Source organism: Protopterus annectens, chromosome 3.part0 (genome assembly GCF_019279795.1).
Source record: "Protopterus annectens isolate FY-2018-M chromosome 3.part0, PAN1.0, whole genome shotgun sequence".
NCBI classification, from domain to species: domain Eukaryota; kingdom Metazoa; phylum Chordata; order Ceratodontiformes; family Protopteridae; genus Protopterus; species Protopterus annectens.
In genome coordinates, this window is record NC_056731.1 from 1836403129 (window position 1) to 1836426022 (window position 22894).

Consider the following 22894-nt stretch of genomic DNA (forward strand, 5'->3'; position numbering starts at 1 on the left):
AGAGGGGCCAAAATCTACTGCTAAGGAAAAATTAATAGGCTAGTTGCAAATAATCTGGTGTGTGGTAACCACTAACACTTTCATAGGTTCACAGGTTCATAGGTAGGTACTAGGCTATCTGCCTGAAGGCATTTATAAGTGTACCCAGAATGTGTTGGCTTTCACTGCCCCCTTAGATTAATTCCCTGTGCCTCTGTCCAGCAGAGCCACTGAAGTGATCCCTGGGGTAAACTTTCTGTTTCCCATCCACTCATCAAGGTTTCTCTCGAAGAGGGTTAGCGAACAGCTCTGCCTAATGTAGATTGGAATCTTGCTCCAGAGCATGGGAAGTCTCTGGGACAGGAATCTATCCCTCCAGCACGTCCTATTTATTGTTGTGGTGAGGTTTAGATCCCTGGAGCGTGTGGCTCGAGGGGATATGGTTTTCTTTAGGTGGAGCATGTCCATCAATTCTGGGTTGGACATGGCCTTGTATGTCAGGCAGAAATCACCTCTGAGTAGGTGGTATGCAACCGAGTACAGCTGGAGTTTCTTCAGTCGAGCTGCATAGGGCATCTGCTTGAGGCTAGTGATCCTCTTGGTGAGGAACTTCTGTGGTCTTTCCAGTTGTTGCAGGTATCTTATAAGGTACATCCCAAAAGGGACATTGTACTCTATGATGGGTCTGATGAGTGATGCATAGAGGGGCCCAATGACCTCTTTCGATCTGGATGCAAACCCTTTTGTGATTAGGTGGGCCACATAGATGGATTTTCTAACCACTTTGGCAATGTGATTATCAAAGGAGAGGTTACTATCTACTTGGGTCCTCAGATCCCTTATTACATCTTCCATATTTAGGGGGCTACCACCTATGTGGTAGTTTGTGGGTACTTTGTTTTTTCCAAAGGGGATGACTATGCACTTTTTGGCATTTAGCTTGAGACCATGGTTTTGACAACAGGTATCTGTCTCAGTGAGACCCTTTTGGAGGATGTCTGTGTCAGCCGGAAAGTCAATTATAGCCCCTAGTTTGCAGTCATCTGTAAACTTGGTCAGCCATAGTCCTCCTCTGCTAGCATGTACCTCTGAGAAGTATATGCCGAACAGGAGGGGTCCTAGGACTGAGACCTGGGGAACGACACTTGTAACTTTTTCGATTTAGAGTCAGACCTAGCTCCTGCAACTCTTACCATGTGGGTTCTGTCTGTGAGCCAGTTGGCAACCCATCTCATGATGTAGGGGTTTATGTTCAGGCTGGTGAGCTTGTCTATAATACCTAACTGGGGAATGGTGTTGAAGGCCTTTGCGAGGTCTAGGTAGGCTGTGTGGACCACCTTTCCCTCATCTATAGCCTTGGTAACTGTCTCAAAGAAGTCCACCAGGTTTAGGAGGCATGATCTGCCCTTAAAGCTGAACTGGGTAGGGTCCAGTATTTGGAGGTTTCCAATGTCTCTGTTAATGAGATCCATGATGATGTGCTCCATAGCTTTGCAGAGCAAGCTATTCAGGCTTATAGGGAGATAGTTCCCAGGGTCCGTTGTGGCTCCACCTTTGTGGAACGGAATAACCGTTGCTGTGCGCCACTCTGTGGGCACATAGCCTGTGGAGAGGCTGAGTTTAAACAGTGTGTTTAGGTGAGGGGTTAGTTCATCTTTGAGCTCATGTAGGACGCAGCCTGGGACACTGTCCAGTCCCATTGATGCTGTGTTTTTGGCTTTGGAGAGGGCTGTTTTAACCTGAGTGTCTGTGATTTCAGGGGCACTACATTCTTCTGGTATAGTATTGGGCCCTTTTGGGGGTGTGAGGGGGGGGTGAAGTTTGCACTGAACCTGTCTGCCAGGATGTTGGCTATATCGGTCGGTTCAGTGTATTTTGTGCCATTCTGCACTAACTCGGAGCAGATCTGAGAATTGACACTTAGATTCTTGACATAGCTAAAGAATGCCTTGTGGTTATCTTTGGAGTCCATGACGATTTTTCTTTCAAAGCTAGCCTTGGATGATTATATGAGGGAACGTAGTTTCTTGCTGATACTGATCAGGGATGTCTTCCCCTCTTGGGATTTTACTCTTTTTCTGTACTAGTTTCCTCCTTCTATTGTATAGCTTGTTTATGGCAGGGGTCCACCAGACTGGTTTCCTTTTCTTGGAGGAGTGAGTCTTGGTTTTGTTTGGGATAGCATGATCCATGTATTCTTGTAGGTGCCCATAGAGTGCATTAGTAAAGGATTTTGTAGCTTGGACAGCATTATCCTTTAGCATGGGGGCTTTGAAACTTCCCACCTCGGTCTTAAGTAATGTGAAGTTTGCTTTTGAAAAGTTTTTCATGGTGGTTTCTTTGACCGGGGGTGGTGGCGGAATGTGGATATCCAGAGTGATTAGTTTATGGTCAGATCTAACCAGCGAGGGGTTGTCCTCCGGTGTGGAACACCAGTCGCCCATGTTGGTGATGACCAGGTCCAATATGTTGTCACCTCTGGTGGGGGTGTTGACCAGTTGATCCAGGGTGTTTGAATTTATAAATTCTAGGAAATGCTGGGCAAGCGAGTTTGTACTTGAGTAGTTCTCCCAGTTAATGTTTGGGTAATTGAAATCACCAATATAAGGGTGTTTGGTAGGACCTTTATGTTTCCCAGTGTTTCCAGGAATGTGGAATGGGGGTCCTGGGACATGGTGGGTGATCTGTAGCAAGCTATAATTTGAGCAGTTTTGCCCATTGTTAGCTGCACGTGGATGATCTCTGAAGCATCGTGCTGTGCCACAAACCTGGAGGTGTGGGTATCCTTGATGAATATGGATACTCCCCCACCTTTTGTATTTTGGTCCGGGTTTTGTGGCCAAAATGTATGGTATGAGTTGTAGCCTGGTAGTGCTGGGGTGCTCTCTGGAGCCTTAAACCAGGTTTTTGTTACTGCACATATATTTATTTTCTCCATACTGAGGAGTGCCTCGAGTGTGTGCATTTTGAGGTTTAGACTTGTGCATTGAGCAGCATTACCCTCAGTTTTTTATTACTTGTGCTATTTACGGCGGTGGGTTTGTCTTTTGAGCCTTGCCTAAAAAGGCACTATGGGGGTGGCAAGAGCCTTGGCCAGTATTCGAAAGCCTAAGGGTGACAGGTACAAACCGTCTCTAGCAAAGCAGCATGGCTTGTCGAGCATGTCATCCCAAGCTGACAGACACTGGATCCCCTTTGAATGACACCAGAAGCTTAGCCAATTGTTGAAATTGATAATTTTTCTCTATACCGTGGTATCTTTCTTGGTGAGAGCAGGATGCTACTCAGGGTCAGGGTCATACCGGCCTGGGCTATGTGATCTGAGAGCTCCTCCATGTCTCTTTTCATGTAGTTCAGGGAGGTACGGCTCAGGTCATTCACACCAACATGGACAATGACAGAGTCATATTTGTACTTGTTCTGGAGTGACCTGAGTGCTTGTGTTATGTGGCGGATCCTGGCACCCAACCGGCAACTAACAGTAACCTTCTCCTTGTTCAGCCTAATGAGTGGGATGTCAGTGTGCCTGACTATAGAGTCAACTATTACTAGTGTGTTAGGTATGTTATTTTGCCTTAAGGGCTGTGATAATGTGGCACACTGGTTTTGTGAAGTATGTGTTTCATGGTTTGTGTTGGGGGGTGGAGGTTGCTTGGATGTCTGCTTTGGAGGTCTCTGTTGTTTTAGCAGATTTTTATTTAGAGCCTCCGAGTATGTTTTTGTATATTTATGTGTGTCTTTGGCCAGTGCTGGTTTCATAGGTCTATGTGAGACTGGTGGTGTGATGCAAGTAATTCCCTTCTTCTCTTGACTGCCTGGTCCAGTCTTGGGTTGAGAGAGCTTAGCCTCCAGTTTGGCTGTATAATTGCATCTGTCACATGTATTAGTGTTTGGTGGAAGGAGGAGAAGGTTGTCTGTGTACATGAGGCAATTGTAACATTGCCTCAAAATGTCCAGATTCACCAGTTGGACTGGAGAGTACACCTGAAACTGCCCTTTGGACATGCCTGGATAGGTACAGTGAACTGTTTGCTGATTGGCTGGTAAGGTCGAATAGAGAGCCTTGTCCTTCTCTACAATATGGGGGGGTGTCTAGTGCTAAGGTTTATAAGTGCTTGCTATGAGTTTTGGGCAAGTGCAGGATGAGAAGTGAATGATTTGAGTGCTTAAGTTGAAAGTTTGTCTAGCTCCAAGGGAAAATTTGAAGGGTAGACTTTGGAAAGCCGGGAATAATAATACCCTAGCTAACCGGTGCTGCCCGGCATGCAAAACCGTGCAAATGCGGGTTTTATAGCAGGGAAATGAAAGAGATAGAAATTAGTCCAAAATGGCCAATAAACTACTAATTTCTGGGCTGAAACCACTCCTTCAGGGACAGATAGGCTGCTCAAAGCTCCCTCTCTCACAGGAACAGAGAAACTTCCTTCTATCCAAGTAAGGTATGGGCAAAAACAGAAACTTATAACACAGCCCTGAATTCAGCACTAACCTGAAAACTGGACTAAACTAGCTTAGAAAGGTGGGAAAACAAGTTTTTTTTCAGAAAATAAAGCAGATACAATCAAAAAACACTTTAAATGCACTGAAATGGCTATCACACTTGAGTGTGTAGCCTACAACAGTTAAACAGTAATTTAAACACAAAAACAACTTTGTTAAAGTGCAGGCAGTAAAGTAAGTACATTATGTAGCTGAAACAAGTTTTTTAAATCATAGAAACTCTAGAAAATCAGTGTTTTCGGTGGAATTAGCTAAAGGCAGCAAGAAAATGCAGAAAAATGATACTTAATCACTCCAAAGTCTCTCTTTTGTCTCTCTGCTGCTGTAGAACTCTGCAGCGCACCAAGCAGGAGCTTGATGAGCTGTATACTAGCACAAAAACCTTGCAAATGCGGGTTTTATAGCAGGGAAATTAAAGAGATAGAAATTAGCCCAAAATGGTCAATAAACTACTAATTTCTGGGCTGAAACTGCTCCTCCAGGGACAGATAGGCTGCTCAAAGCTCCCGCTCTCACAGTGAATAGAGAAACTTCCTTCTATCCAAGTAAGGTATGGGCAAAGACAAAAACTTGTAACACAGCCCTGGATTCAGCAATAGCCTAAAAACTGGACTATACTAGCTTAGAAAGGTGGGAAAACAAGTATATTTGTTGGTTTCTGGTTTTTTTATTTTCAGAAAATAAAGCAGATACAATTAAAAAAACACTTTAAATGCACAGAAATGGCTATCACACCTGAGTGTGTAGCCTACAACAGTTAAACAGGTAATTTATGCACAAAAACAACTTTGTTAAAGTGCAGGCAGTAAAATAAGCACAATATGTAGCTGAAACAAGCTTTTTAAATCACAGAAACTCTAGAGAATAGGCGTTTTAGGTAGAATTAGTTAAAGGCAGCAAGAAAATGCAGAAAAATGATACTTAATCACTCCAAAGTCTCTCTTTTGTCTCTCTGCTGCTGTAGAACTCTGCAGGGCACCAGGCCGGAGCTTGCTGAGCTGTATACTAGCACAAAAACCTTGCAAATGTGGGTTTTATAGCAAGGAAATGAAAGAGATAGAAATTAGCCCAAAATGGCCAATAAACTACTAATTTCTGGGCTGAAACCACTCCTCCAGGGACAGATAGGCTGCTCAAAGCTCCCTCTCTCACAGTGAACAGAGAAACTTCCTTCTATCCAAGTAAGGTATGGGCAAACACAGAGACTTGCAACACAGCCCTAAATTTAGCACTAACCCAAAAACTGGACTAAACTAGCTTAGAAAGGCGGGAGAACAAGTATTTTTTATTGTTTTTTGGGTTTTTTTCAGAAAATAAAGCAGATACAATCAAAAAAACACTTTAAATGCACAGAAATGGCTATCACACTTGAGTGTGTAGCCTACAACAGTTAAACAGGTAATTTAAACACAAAAACGACTTTGTTAAAGTGCAGGCAGTAAAAATAAGTACAATATGTCACTGAAACAAGCTTTTTAAATCACAGAAACTCTAGAGAATCAGCGTTTTAGGTGGAATTAGCTACAGGCAGAAAGAAAATGCAGAAAAATGATACTTAATCACTCCAAAGTCTTTCTTTTGTCTCTCTGCTGCTGTAGAACTTTGCAGGGCACCAGGCAGGAGCTTGCTGAGCTGTATACTAGCACAAAAAACTTGCAAATGCGGGTTTTATAGCAGGGAAATGAAAGAGATAGAAATTAGCCCAAAATGGCCAATAAACTACTATTTCTGGGCTGAAACCACTCCTCCAGGGATAGATAGGCTGCTCAAAGCTCCCTCTCTCACAGTGAACAGAGAAACTTCCTTCTATCCAAGTAAGGTATGGGCAAACACAGAGACTTATAACACAGCCCTGAATTCAGCACTAGCCTGAAAACTGGACTAAAGTAGCTTAGAAAGGTGGGAAAACAAGTATATTTTTGTTTTTTTTTTTTTCAGAAAATAAAGCAGATACAATCAAAAAACACTTTTAATACACTGAAATGGCTATCACACTTGAGTGTGTAGCCTACAACAGTTAAACAGGTAATTTAAACACAAAAACGACTTTGTTAAAGTGCAGGCAGTAAAATAAGTACAATATGTAGCTGAAACAAGCTTTTTAAATCACAGAAACTCTAGAAAAATCAGCGTTTTAGGTGGAATTAGCTAAAGGCAGCAAGAAAATACAGAAAATGATACTTAATCACTATAAAGTCTCTCTTTTGTCTCTCTCATTATTTTACTTCCAGTGGGTCTGTTTGTAAAATAAATTAAATGCTTCACTAATTCAACTTTCCAAATGCCTTATACTAATGTTTGTATTCAGAGAAATATGTAATACAGACCTCTTCAGATGTAAAGACTTTTTTTTTCTGGTCAACCGATTTACAGGATTATTTATATGGATTAGATGCTTTTACCACTGAATGTGCAAATAATCTTTATTTGACATAGGATGATAAACATATGATAATGTTCCATTACAAAATGTTCTGGCTGTGCCAGTTTTCAACTTAGGAGAGATGGTGCAACTTGATTTATCCCACTGAAACTTTCTTGCAAATGCTATTTATTTTTCCTTGGCTCGTAGAGCTGGTATTGACCGATGTGTACATGAAGCAACAAGAAAACAATTTATCTCATTAATGTGTTGATGGCTAAAGGTTATAAGTGTTTTGATTTAATTTACTTTATATCCACCTCTTTTTTTTTACTTTAGCATTCAAGTGAGAAAAAAAATTGGCAGGTATAATTAAATAAAGAGGTCTTTAAAACATTAGGCAGATTGTGGAGTGCTACACCTGACTGCATACATTTCTGGTGTTTGAATTATATTACTGCAAGTGTCATTATATAATTAAATATTTGAAGAAGTTGGTAAAACTATGGATGATTTTGTCCAGCAGTGATAAAAACAAAGAAGGAAGCAAGATACCTTGTGTAATTTCAGTTTATCAAAGAACTTCTGTAGTAAGGTACTTTAGATTTCTGCATTTCTTGCATTTTAGATTTCTGTATTATATGCATCACCATATATAGATAAATAGATAGATAAATAGATACATAGATAGATAGACAGATAGATAGATATTTATTTGTGCACACATCCTCATAGTAAAAGTAAAGTCAATGATGGCAAAATGGCATTACTAGAGAACATTGGACATTGCATGTTGTTTTAAGTTGGAGACAGAATGCAATGGCAGTAGTGCTCTGAGAGTAGTGTTGGCTGCTAGGCAGCAATAAATGGACAGTTAACTTTAGATGATTGACAGTCACGGTATACAGTACAATCTAGATAGTATATATTTTTCCAGTATGGAGAGGAGTCACAGAAAATTATATGGAAAGAACAAGTTGTTTTAAATTTGATTTTGTCAGTTTTAATAGCACTGTCATGGGCTGGTGTTAGGAACAGATGAAGTATCATGTTATTATATCCCTATTGTCTTAAATGAACTTTCATGTTATAAAAAAAGAGTTAAGTAAATTCTAATTTCTCCAGCCTTGAATACACACAATAAAAAAGAAACAAGCTAAATCACTTTAAAATAATATGTACTTATAGTGCCAATCAACACTTCATGCTATCTAAAGGAGGTACTTGAGTCAGTCATAGTCCATACAAGTAGCCAGCCTAATTCTCAGTAACTGGCAAATTAATTGTTGCACCTGTCAAATGTAAGATACTCCTTACAGTAAAATGCATTTCACTAAGGAAAAAATTTTACCACAGAAAATATTCTACTTCATGTGACAACATTTCACTTCCAGAAGCCCTGGGTCTCCCCTGAAAACAAGACTATCATGGTAAGAAAACACACACACACACACACACACACACACACACATATATGTGTGTGTGTGTGTGTGTGTGTGTGTGCATATGCAAGGTATGTGTGTGTGTGTGTATATATATATATATATATATATATATATATATATATATATATACATATAAGGCAATGTTTCATTTGTAATAAAAACATGATTTTTACTACATTATGTAATAATTATACTAATATTCTTTTGAAATTTCTAAATTAACAGTTGTTTCACATTATTTTTATAATATAGCACTAAAAATAGGCCTTCCCAAACAACACTGAGCACTAGCAGCTCAAGTAACTATAGAAGGTGGAAAAACGTGTTCCTGAGCATCTCTCACACCAACATTTAATCCCTACTCCACTCTTACTTTTACCGGCTCCAATAATGACTCAAAAACCATAAACTACTTCTCATCCCCTCTAAGACTAAAACTATGCTTTTTGGAGCTCCACGGAAAATTCACCAAGTGCCTGACTCTTTAACTATCCTTGAATTACATAACCATTTCAAAGAAATAATCTCCAACTTCAAATACCTAAGATTATGGCTTAATCAATTTCTAAACTTCCATTTCCACATAGATAGATTGAGAACAAAAACAAACCCTCTCCTCTTCTGGAGCCAAAAGATATCCCCTTTAATATCCCAACTGCCAGAGCAGCCACTGGGAAATGGACTCCCCCTTTTTTGTTTCTAACTCCAAGAAAAACACTGCCACACCCAAGACAATCTCTAACAGCATCTGCCAGCTCATCATAAACTCACCATACTGTGAGAATTGCTGTGTACCCTAGACAACGCCAAATGACTACCCATAAAACAAAGATTTAACCTGTTGTTAGGATCCTAATGCTACAAACTACTCAAACTCCAAAAAGTTACTCGCCTTGCAACTAAATTTCATGAAAAAAAAACTCATCATACAACCTGACACTAATCACAAACCACACCAACTCTCTTTACTCCTAGAACCAAACTCCACAACATTGCACATGCATTCTAATCTTGGGCACCTAATCTTTGGCAAGCTGTCCCCATCAATCAAAAGGAAATCAATACTTACTCCAAATTCAGAATGTGACACACATGGAACTTCTTCATCCAACTCAAATGCTAGCATCAACTAGCACACTATCCATATGAGCACCTCCTTTCCATGTCTCTTCTCCTTTCTCAGAATTACTGAATGTTGACCTACTTATGAAACTAATGTACATATTTTACATTACACCCTGACTGTTTACTACCTGGTTTAAAGCAGCAGAAAGCACCCCTGCACTACTAGGCTATAACTCATTACACACCTTTCGGTCCTAGAACATGGACCAAAGCTCCAAAGGCTGTGATGTCTTCATCTTCATAAAGGATATACACACCTCCAAACTAGCAGCACAGCATAACGCATCTGAGATACTTCAGGTACAACTAACATTGGGTAAGACGGTGATTCAGGTTGTAGCCTGCTATAAGTCCCCAACCATGTCCCAAGACTCTCACTCCACATTCCTAAGCACTCTGGAAACTATTAGAGTCCAACTCAACACTCTCATGCTAGGTGACTTCAACTACCCCTCCATCAACTGGGAAAACTACTTATGCAACAATACACTGGCCCAACACCTCCTGGAATTCATCAATTCCAATGCCCTGGACCGGCTCATTCTTACCCCGACTAGAGGAAGCAACATCCTTGACCTGGTTATTACTAACATGGGCAACCATTACTCTACACCAATAGTCATATCTCCCCTGGTTAGACCCGACCACAAACTAATCACCATGGAAATCCACATCTCACCCACACCCCCCGCAAAGGTAACCACCAAGAAAAACTTCTCCAAAGCTGACTTTGGGCTTCCCATGTTAATGGAAAATAGATGCATGACTGCTGAATCATACACCAATGCACTGTACGAGCATGTACATAAATGCTTGGAACTAGCGATACAGCGATACCCAACAGAACCAAGACACTCTCCTCCAAAAAAGGAAGCCAGTCTGGTGGTCCCCTGCCATTAATAAACTCTACAACAGAAGGAAGGAACTGTTGCAGAAAAAGGTGAAGTCCCAAGACTGTAAAGACTCCCTTATTAGCCTCAACAAAAAGGTGAGATCCCTCATCAAAACCTCTAAAGCCAGCTATGAAGGCAGAATTGCAGCAGACCATACCACAAAGCCTTCTACAGTTATATCAAAAATCTCCATGGCAATATCCAGGTTTGCTCTGAGTTACTGCACAATGGTACATCCTATATTGAGACAGCAGATATTGCCAGCATACTGGCTGACAGATTCAGTGCCAACTTTACCCCCCCAAATGACCAATCACAATACCGGAGGAATGCCAGGCACCCAGCATTACTGCAGCACATGTTAAAGATGCATTGTCCAAAGCCAAGAATACAGCTTCCATGGGACCCGACAATATCCCTAGATGTGTTCTACATGAACTACAAAGTGAACTGGCACCACATCTTGTGCCCTGTTCAATCACAGCCTCACCTCAGGTTTTGCCCTACTGAATGTTGCCCTGCTACAGTCATCCCTCTCCATAATGGGGGAGCGACTACAGACCCTGGGAATTATCACCTCATTAGCCTGATGAGTCTGATATGTAAGGTTATGGAGTGCATCATCATGGAACTAATTAACAAGGATATAGGGATTCTCCAAACTCTAGTCCCATGCAATTTGGTTTTGTGAAAGGTAGATCATGCCTGCTCAATCTGGTTGACTTCTTTGAGTCAGTCACCAGAGCTATGGATGAGGGAAGGCAGTTTATACAACCTACCTTGATCTAGCCAAGGCCTTTGATACCATTCCCCACTCAGAAATTATTGATAAACTCACCAAACAAGGCATCAACACCTATATCACTAGGTGGGTTGCAAATTGGCTCACAGATAGAACCCACAGTCTGAAAGTAGTGGACTCCAAGTCAGACTGCTGACCAGTCATGAGTGGAGTCCCACAGGGATCAGTCCTGGGTCCTATCCTATTTGGCATCTACTTCTCAGAAGTCCAGGCCAACGCAGAGGGACTCTGTCTGACCAAGTTTGCATATGACTGCAAGCTTGGAGTCATTATTAACTCATAACAGGAAAAAAGCACAAAGGTTCCAAACCGGTAGTAGCACTCAACAGACTTTAATAAATACACGGTTTAAACCAACTGCAAATGAACACATGGTTGCAACTATTTTTCATGGGTATTGTATATAGAGAAGTTCCTTACAAGCCCCACCTTCTGCGAATATCTAGTAATAATTGCAAAACTGATTAATTGCTGACTGTATAAAGGTGGTGGCTTGGAGAGGAAATTTTATCTGAAGAAGTTGTGGGACGAAAACGTAAATTTGAGCTTGTCAGTGTTTATCTTGGATGTTTGTTCGTGTATTTATTAAAGTCTGTTGAGTGCTACTACCGGTTTGGAACCTTTGTGCTTTTTTCCTGTTATTGGTTTACTGCAAGCACTTTCTGCTTTTTGACTTTAGTCATTATTAACTCCCCAAGTGATGTAGACATCCTACAGAATGGGCTCACTGAGACCAATGACTGGTGTCGAAACCATGGCCTTAAGCTTAATGCCAAAAAATGCGTCATCATCCCCTTTGGGAAAAACTCAGTTCCCACTAATTACCACATTGATAGGAGCCCACTGAACACTGAAGGCATTATAAGAGGTCTGGGGACACAGGTTGGCAGCAACTTCTCCTTCGACCACTACATTGCCACTGTGGTCAGAAAGTCCTTCTATGTGGCACATCTCATTACCAAGGGTTTTGCATCCAGGAAGAAAGAGGTTATCATCTTTCTCTACTCTTCCCTCATTAGGCCAATCATCGAGTATAATACCCCATTTGGTATGTACCTCACTAGACACATGCAAAAACTGGAAAGGCCAAAAAAGTACTTCACAAAGCGGATCCTAGGCCTTAAACACATGTTGTACATGGACAGACTAAAAAAACTGCAACTATTCTCTGCCTCATATTGTCTACTAAGAGGCGATCTCTGCTTGACTTACAAAGCCATGTCTGACCTAGCTCTGTTGGAAATGCTATATCTAAAGAAATCCCAGTGCCTCCACACCACATGCTCCAGAGACCTCAACCTCATTACCACAATCAACAGAACATGCTGGAGGGACAGGTTCATAACCCAGAGACTGCCCATGCTCTGAAATAGACTTCCCATATATGTCAAGCAGAGCACCTCACTGGCCCTCTTCAAGAGAAATCTTGATGAGTGGATGGGAAATAGAAAGTTCACCCCAGGGATCACTCCAGTGGCTTTACTTGATAGAGGCACTGGGAACTAACGTTGGGTGGCACAATGCCAGGGCACTTCTATGGACTAGGCTTGTAAAGGCTCCAGGGCCATTAGCCTTGTACACACCTATGAACCTATGAACTAGAATGTCCGTATAATACTCACTGCTTGGTTACTAGAATGTACATATACAGTTTTTCTTTGTAACTAGTATGGACTACTCTGTTATTGCTTACATTTCTGCCTTTGTTTTTGCAATATTTTGCATTTCACCCGGGCTGTACCTGAAACTGGCCAACACTGATCAATGTACTACCCCAGTAAATAAATATAAATAAAATTAATAAAATAAACAGTAAGCACTGTCAGCTCACATAACTATGCTAAAAGAACACTTAACCTGTATTCTTAGGACATGCATAAGGCCCAATGTTCTCCATTAATGTTGGCAAAAATGTGTTTGTCTTGTCAAACAACCTTCAGCAGCCTTTTTTTCAAAGGGCCTCACTGAGACAGATGCCTGGTGTCAAAGCCATGGCCTCAAGCTCAATGCCAAAAAGTGCACTGTCATCCCCTTTGGTAAAAACTCTGTACCCATGAGCTACCACATAGGTGGTAGTCTACGTAACACCGAAAGTGAGATAAGAGACCTTGGGACACAGGTGGACAGTAGTCTCTCCTTTGATAATCACATTGCCACAATAGTCAGGAAATCCTTCCTACGTGGCACACCTCATCACAAAAGGTTTCTCATCCAGGAAAAAAGAGGTCATTGTTCCCCTCTACTCGTTACTCATTAAACCCATTATAGAGTACAACGCCCCTTTTGGTATGTACCTCACAAGACATCTACAACAACTGGAAAGGCCGCAGAAATTCCTCACAAAGAGGATTACTGGCCTCAAACAGATGCCCTATGCAGACCGTCTAAAAAAACTCCAGCTTTTCTCTGTCGCATATCGCCTACTCAGAGGCGATCTCTGCCTAACATACAAAGCTATGTCAAACCCAGAGCTGTTGGACATGCTCCACTTAAAGAAATCCCAATCCCTCTGAGATACACTTTCTAGGGACCTAAACCTAGTCACCACAATAAACAGAACATGCTGGAGAGATAGATTCTTGTCCCAGAGACATCCCACACTCTGGTACAAACTATCTATCTATATAGAACAAAACTCCTCATTAGCAGTTTTCAAGAAAAATCTTGATGATTGGATGGGAAATAGGAAATTCACCTCGGGGATCACCTCTGCAGCTCTGTTCGACAGGGGCACAGGAAAATCATTTTCTTGGTTGGCGAAAGCCAGGGTTCCTTTTTGGCCCTAGGCTTATATAGGCCCTAGGGCCAATAGCCTAGTACCTGCCTATGAACCTATGAACATACATTGATAATTTTAGTCAATTTAGCAGTTATTTACTTTTTAGTTCTTTGTTATGCCAACCCTTTGTGTGGCTTGGTGAATAAAATGGCATCTGTAAATGGTGTCTGAGAAATATATCTCACTAAGAAGTGCAAGAGCTGATAACACGAGTCCTTACACTACACATTAAACTGCAATTCAATTACAATAAAATCATAAGTAAAAAACTTGCTGTTATACTTTTTAAGCATTTTTGCAGTGGGGACAATATTCCTGGTAGATATGCATGCCAAGATCACAGTCAATAACTCAGAGTAGGGGGATTATTCCAAGATACAGCAACCTGAGAATTAGTATCGATTTCCACTATTTGTATAGTACTTAAGTTTGCTCTTCTAAGGACTTGAATTATGATGCCTGAACTTTCTAAAGGTACTCCTAAGGAAACAGGCTGCTGGTATTTACCAAAAAGACTAAGATCAGGATTAAGAAAAGATCCAGCCACAAGTGGTAAGGCTGTGTCAAAAAGGGTGTCTTAGAGAGTTCAGAGAAACCAATGATTCAAAGACATATTAGCTGCAATGAGGCTATACCTCATTATCAGCTAATCTGCATGTTTTTGGATTACTCTGTGATTATAGCAAGTATTAACAAAGCACCTTACTGTGGTAATCACAGCTTGCAACTCATGATCAAAATGGCACAGGCACCCTCATTCACCCCCCCATCCCCCCACACAGACACACTTATGGACGTACCACCATTCTTCTTACCTGTGACTATGATGTTGTTACCATCCCTCATAAGTCATGAATGATTACAGTCAGTCAGTAATGCCAGACATTAGAGCTTTTTTCCTTTTATTGTTCAGAAAATGTTTTAGAATGCAACACTTATTGCTCTATTAACTTTTTTTAAAGTGGATTAGAGGAATATTTAGAAATCAAGAGTTGTTGTTCTATTAACTATATATATTCTATTAACTATAGTTTATCCTGGTATTCAGCAAAAGCAGAGCTAGCTTTTGTCTAGGAAGTATTTCAGGATGGTTTTGAAAGATGGAGGGAGGGTACTGACCTGATGGAGAGACATAAGGAGTTACAGCCCTTAGCAACATGGTACGAGTACAGACAATGCCTAGTGGATTTGATAGTTTTGTGGAAGGCAGTCCTTTTTGGTAATTGGATTGTAATACCTGACTAGGAATATAGTTGTGCAGGATGTTATTTAATGCTGGACAAATAGATAGATTCTGGATAAGTTTCTAGCTATGTATATGTTATGGGGTAATTCTAACCAATTTAGGCTTTTTTGTGCTGTACAGTGGTGGGTCCTGAAAAGGGTATTTGCTGTTAATCTAGCAACTTTGTTATAGTATTGTTCAAGTTTGGATTTTTGTGATGTTTGAAGATTAGTAAGGATGAGAGCACCATAGAGAAATGTGGGGAGGAGATAAGTAATGGAAGTGTAGCTTTAGTTGCGTCGGTGAGAAAAAAAAAAATATATATATATATATATATATATATATATATATATATATATATATTTAACTTTAGGTACTTCTGTGGGCCTATATAAGTTTAATAAACTGGCATTTTTGTTTATTGTATGCTGAACAACTGTCCAATTACTTGTCTTTAATTTCTGATTACATGTTAATCAGCCCCTCCTTCTGATGATGCCATATAGGGGAGAAACAGTTTGTTTTGGGTTGGCATGATTTCTGTAGTCTGCCACAAATTTTATTACAAAGTAACCAGAAAGCAGCACAATCAGTTACTCAGTCAGACAATAAATCAATAAATAAACACAGCTATAGTCAAGTGACAAGTAAAAAAGTAAGCTGGAACATGATAAGATTCTTAGTAAGGTATAGCATTTGGCATACAGTGTAATAAAATAGATGTAAAACTAATAACTCGTCTACCACTGAACTGATTGAAAAATTTTAGGAAGAAAACTACTTGCCTCCACACTTCTCAACCCGTTAGAGCAAGGCATCTGAACAAAGCCAGAGTGGGAAAACGCCCCAAAATAGGGGCATTTTTTAAATATTGTTCTTACAAACTTAGAAGTAATAGAATAACTGGTTTTGCATTAGCATGGATTTTCTGAAGGGCATGAAGTCTGAAACTCAATTGTTTGTCATTATGTTCTAGCTTCAATATTTAATGATTTGCCAATATTTTGCCAGAAAACCACAATTTTATGAAAAGCAGACCAAAAATATGAGGCAAAAATCTGAACTTTCTGTGAAAATCTGTACAGTTGAGAGGTATGTGTGTCTCCCCTCCACTGCAGCATCAGACAGCGGGGCTGGGTGACATGGTATTAGCAAGTATTTGAAAAATAAAAAGAAGTACCATTTTATTAAACTTAAAAAATATAGGTTCACTAAGGTAACAAAGAAAAAACTTTAGAATAAGAAAGCCTACTTTACAAGATTATGGCATAATTATAACAAAAAGAAATGGTAAAAAAAAAACATTGCACTTGATCTTTAAGGACTTTCTTACTCTGAATCTACTGGGAAAGTTATTCCATAGTTTTGGAAGTTGCTGTGAATTACAGTTGTAACTGTTTTATATTACATTTTATATTCCTGATATTAATTTTTAGTATTAGGTTCCTTAATGTGGCATTAGATCTTCCAGTTGAATGTCAACTGTAGATTTTCAAATAGTACTGGATCATGCATTACATTATAGGCCAAGCACAGGTCACCTTTACCTTTAAATAACAAGCAAAAAATAAAATGCGTTTTTTGCAAACTTTCTGAATTGTTCAAATTTTACAATCCTGTGATTTTCTACGAATGAGTCATTGCTTTACAAGTTGTTTTCATTGACATATTTGAAGGCTGCAAAAAGCAGCATTGTACTAAATATCTAGCTGGATCAGTGAGGATACAATGGTACAACGTTCTCTCCAGAGTAACTAACCATACCTTTAGAATTAGGTGAATGTGCTTTTCTGATGTTGTCAGATGCTTAATAATCAAGGTTTTAAATGTCAACATCTGCAATTAGAGGGAACAAGCTGCTTCTAGTTTTTTTCTTCATGCCGGTAGCTTCTGTCTGAAGCACTCTTTCAATTTTCTTCCTTACAGTGAATATTTAAGAGCACAAGAGTTGAGTTCAAATGTCAATGAATTTTGAATTTTGACATGGAGATTCCCGAGAGAGAGAGAGAGAGAGAGAGAGAGAGAGAGAGAAACTCCCAATCAAAGATGATATTCTTTGCAATTACCTTATATATGTTTCCAAAAGATGGATTATTTGAACACAAGAGAAGATAGTCTCATGAGATGGCCGCATATTTCCCCTTTGCATACCACTGATATTTACATCGTTACTGGGTTTGCTCTTAAGGTATGGAATGTTGTTAAATCATTAAGAAATATTGGAATATACCATTGACAAATGATATTCTCAGAATTACCTTGGGACTGAAAGTTTGATGTAAGAATTCCCCCCAGCCTGTATCAAAGACTTGTCTAGACCATTTCTGCTTCCATAGATCTAGATTTACCAGTGGGTCCTAATGAACATCAGAGGGGCTTATCTGGATGTAATATCTGCATACAGGGAGCTAAAGTTATGTTAATGATTAACGGAGAAGATGTGCATAATGTGACACAGCACGCTTGTCGAACTTCTCAAGCTGTTTATTGTTTAAAATGCTCATGTCCCAGAATTATTTTAAAGAGACTTTATTCTATTTTATTTATTTTATTAGAATTATTTTGTAGACAATTATAGTACCTATCCTGGAAAAATTAAAGGGTATACTAAATAAGGCATATACTTCTCTATTGGTAATATATTTTAGTCTAGAGCAATGAGGACAGGATAAAAAAATTGATTTTCACTTGTTTGTAAGGAATGAAAGTGATTTAGGAGGATATGTCTCATAAATCTTCGTACAGAGAGAAGCAAGGTTTATTTTTAGACTGGGGCTCTCCAACACTGAATTATGAATTAAGAATACAGCATTTATTGAATTCATATGCCATTTGTTTACTTTCTTAAAGGTTCATTGGTTCTTCCTAAGCTTATGGCCAAAAGACACCATCAAGGAGTACAACCACATCACCCAGTAATGATGGGAAACAAGCTGTGCCTCCAGTTAGATAGACTTTCCCCACATATTCCTGGTGTGATCATTCATCCAGTCATCTTTTAATGCATGCTGGTGAAGTGTTCTACTTATAGGTAAGGGCAGCCTATTCCAGAAATGGGGTATACATTGGGTTAGGTATTTGTCATGCCATCTTTTCTTGATGTGATGGTGTTTGCTTTATTGCTAGTTCTGTTTAGGTGAATGAGTTCAAAATGGATCATTCATAATAAGGAAAGCTAAGCAGAGATCACCTCTCAAGAGTCTTAATGGCACTGAGATGATTTACAGAGCTTTTAGCGTATCATAGTAAATAAGGGTACTGCTCCTGAGATCTTTTTGGTGAAGAAATGTTTAGGTACTTGGACAGTTACAAGGCTGCGCTGTATTCAATGATGGACCTAATAAGGAATGAATAAAGTGAGACTATAATTTCTATGGACCCTGGAGAGATGTCACAAATGATAAGCTGTCTAAGGTAGAAGGATTTTCTAACCACCAGACTGACATGGTGGTCAAAACAAAGTCTGTTACTAACATATATACCTAAGTCCATGATTATTGCTTGAGATTTAAATGACATGTTATCTATATGGTAAGCAATAGTTAATTGAGATTTAACACAAATATCTATGCTGCATTTCCTGTTGTTAAGAGTAAGCTCATTATTAATACACCAAGCAGTTGCTTGTTACAGCCCTTCCTGGAGAGTTTGAGTATCAGAATGGGATTTGATAACTGTCCCCAGTATGCAATCATTGGCAAACTTAGTAAGCCATAGTTCATTGATATCAGCTGCTATGGCACAGAAATATATTCCAAACAGGAGGAGGACCAGAGCAGAGCTCTGTGGGGTACCACTAGCAAACACCCCCTACCTTAACAGTATGGGTTTTGCCAGATAGACAATAATCCAGCAAGCTATATGTAGGTTAATAATGAGTTGGGAAAGTCCGTCAATAATCTTATTATGGGGGATAATGTCAAAGGCCCTGACAAGATCTAGATAAGTAGTGTGGACTGTATGTCCCTTATATATGGTGTCAGTAACCCTTTCAAAGAACGCAACCAGGTTAAGGGGGCATAATCTGCATTTTACAAACCCAAACTGTCATTTATACATGGATATAAGGTCACCTATATCATTATTTATTTGTTCAGCTATAATACATTCCAAAACCTTGCAAATTATACTATGGAGACTAATAGGTCTTATGTCTTAAGTGACTGATTTATGTAAGCAAGTGTGTGTGTGATGTGTGCATGTGTATGTATGTGTGCGTGTGTGCATGTGTATGTATGTGTGCGTGTGTGTGTGCTTGTGTGTGTGTGTGTCAGTTGCTTGAGTTTTCAGAAACTCGAAATTCATATGGACAAGACCATATCATCAAGTTTGTGAAAACTCAAAGCTTTTTAATGGAGATCCCGGTACAGTGAGGATTGAAAAATTTACCCTTTTCCTGACTGTAGTGTGATCTCAGAGTTGGTATATATAATTTGGAGGGGGCGTGGGGGGCACAGACCCTCATATTGGGGGTGCATGGGGGCTTGCCCCCCTGCAAAAATTTTTTTTATGTCAAAGTTTTTGGAAACTTAATCATATGGTCATGACTATATGAATTTCGAGTTTCTGAAAACTCGATCATCTGACATAGACATATATATATATATATATATATATATATATATATATATATATCTATGGGTCCACTTTGTAAATTTGAAATACAGAAATCTTGAATTTCAGTATTTCGAACTTACAAAGCGGCATACTCACATTTCCGAAACCAGTAGAAGTGCGAAATTCAAAATCCCGAAGCACGGATATTTTGAATTTCTGCTTCCAGTGGTATGGTATGTGGATGTTTGAGTTTAATTTTGGTAAGTTTGTGTGTGTAGGTATGTTGGTTAGGGGTTTAGTGTCTGTGTAAGTGTGTGCTGTGACTGTTATGCGTGTGTTTCAGGGACTGTAAGATGTGTGTGTAAGTTTCGTTTGTGTTTCTGTTTGTGCGATCTCAGAGTTAAAATATATAAGTAGGGGATGGGGGGGCAGGGGGGGCTTGCCCCCTTGCTTATATGTAGTTTAGATTAATCTGTTTGATTGTGGGGGCGGTTTGTGTATGTTTATGTGTGTAGTGTATGTGTAGCATAATTACCGGATTTTGAATTTTGCGGTTGTGTGTTTTCAAATTTGTGACTTGTGGATGGGTTTTCGGCTTTGTGGTTTTGAAATACTGAAATTCAAGATTTCAGTATTTCGAAATTACAAAGTGGACCCATATATATATATATATATATATATATATATATATATATATATATATATATATATATATATCCTATTTATACATTTATACAACTCATGCATTAGTTAATGTATTTTCATTTAGATGCATATTTAGGTATTATTCTTGATTTGCACATATTTGTACTTTACTGCTGTACTTCTAGCAGTATATAGAACACATTTATTACTTTTTCTATACAAATTCGTTTGTGAATAGGCTTATATAAAGTCAAAGTTATTTTCTTCTTTTTTATATATTTTTTAACATAAAAAAAATCAAGTTTAAATTGTTGTCTACTACTGTCCCTAGTTTTAATAATGCTGCCACATCTTAGGGTTTGACCACTGAGTAATCGTAATGTATGTTATTTTGGCAGCCTTCATGATGCTACATTTATTGACAGTAAAGCTGAGGTTGTTACAACTCAGGTTTGCATTTCTATAGACCAGCTAGGAGAACATTGGCAGCATTTATTGAGGTAATCATTTTACTCAGTTTGCATTCATCAGCATACTTGTTATCCAAAGCCCATTTCCCGCTTTTACACCTAAGAAACATAGTCCAAAAATAAGAGGACCCAATACAGAGGTCTGCAAGACAACACATGAATCTTCCACTGGGATAGTCAGGTAACATGCTTGCCATATAATTACTGTTGTCTTATTTTATATTACTGCTTAACCAATATTTCTACCTGTTGAACTATGTGTAGATTGACATTTAATGTTGTTAATTTGACAGTTATTCACTTATGTGGAATAATCCTTCATCAAAGCCAAGAGAAGGTCTATGCAATGTCAGTCCTTCATCAACTACAGATATTATATCTTCAAAAGGATAAGACAAGACTCAAAAAATAATATCTCCACTTAACAAAGCCATGTTGCTCCACATTCAATAGAATTAGGCCATCTGCATCATTTTGAATAAACTGCATTATAAATTTTCATGATTTTATACTGGTAAAATTGACTTGACTAAAATTTTCTGAGTCTAATGTGTACCCCTCCACCTTTCTTGAACTGGTACTACTACAGCATGTCACATTCCTTTGTCCTTCTTTATTTCTTTCTCTCTCTTTCTTTCTTGCTTTCTTTCTTTTTGTTGATAGGGAAAATCTGACTGGGCAGTGGAGGACAGGAGAGAAAAGCTCTACAAAATTACATGAATACATAATTTTGTAATATCAAGGATGCATCTATATAACAACATTGTGTTTAACATGAATGTTAGGGTCTTTTTAAGTTTTCCACAGGAACCATTGGGAATGTTATCTAATCCAACAGAAATTAAGTCTTCAGATGAATCTTTTACAACAACTATATCAATATATAACAAATGATTCCTATTGTCATTATAGCACTTGTGACTTTGCTTGTCTTGAATTTTGCACAAAATTTATCTGGAAAGTACATCTGCCATCTCCAGTTTCTGGGTGATCATTTCTTTGCTTATTGTTAACAATACATTCATACTTTTTCCTTATGAAGTAAATAAATAATACCTTGTTGTTGCTTTCAACCTGAGATAAAATTCAGTATATAATTAGATATGGGATATTAAATAGGAAAACCAGTTTCCATACATTATTAAATCTAAATTTACTTTTATGATTCATGCAGATAACAATCATTGTCACTTTTAAAACAAAAAATCTAGTTTCTTTCACAACATACCTGGACCTCGCAAAAGCCTTCGATACAATACCCCACTCGGGCATTATAGATAAGCTCACCAGCTTAAATATAAACCCCTATGTCACTAGATGGGTTGCAAACTGGCTCAAGGACAGAACACACATGGTTAGAATTGCTGGAGCCATGTCAGACTCCAAACCAGTTACAAGTGGCGTCCCACAAGGCTCAGTCCTGGGACCTCTCTTGTTCGGTACAGGCCAACACGGAAGGACTGTGGCTGACCAAGTTCACAGATGACTGCAAACTGGGCGCCATAATCGACTCTCCAGCCGACACAAGCATCCTCCAAAAGGGCCTCATAGAAACAGACAACTGGTGCCAGAGCCATGGCCTCAAGCTAAACACCAAAAAGTGTATAGTCATCCCCTTTGGCAAAAACAAAGTGCCCACAAATTAACACATAGATGGTAATCCATTAAGTACAGAAGAAGTAATTAAGGACCTGGGGACCCAAGTTGATAGCAATCTCTCATTTGACAACCACGTGGCCAAAGTGGTTAGAAAAACATTTTATATAGCCCACCTAATCATGAAGGGATTCACATCTAGATCAGGGGAGGTCATTGTGCCTCTTTACTCATCCCTCATCAGGCCCATAATTGAGTACAATGCCCCTTTTGGGATGTACCTTACCAGACACCTGCAGCAACTGGAAAGACCCCAAAAGTACCTCACCAAGAGGATCAAAGGGCTCAAACAGATGCCATATGCTGCCCGGATAAAGAAACTCCAGCTCTACTCAGTGGCATACCGCCTGCTCAGAGGCGATCTGTGCCTGACGTATAAAGCCATGTCCAACCCGGAATTAATGGACATGCTGCACCTCAGAAAATCCAAATCCCACCGAGCTATGCGCTCGAGAG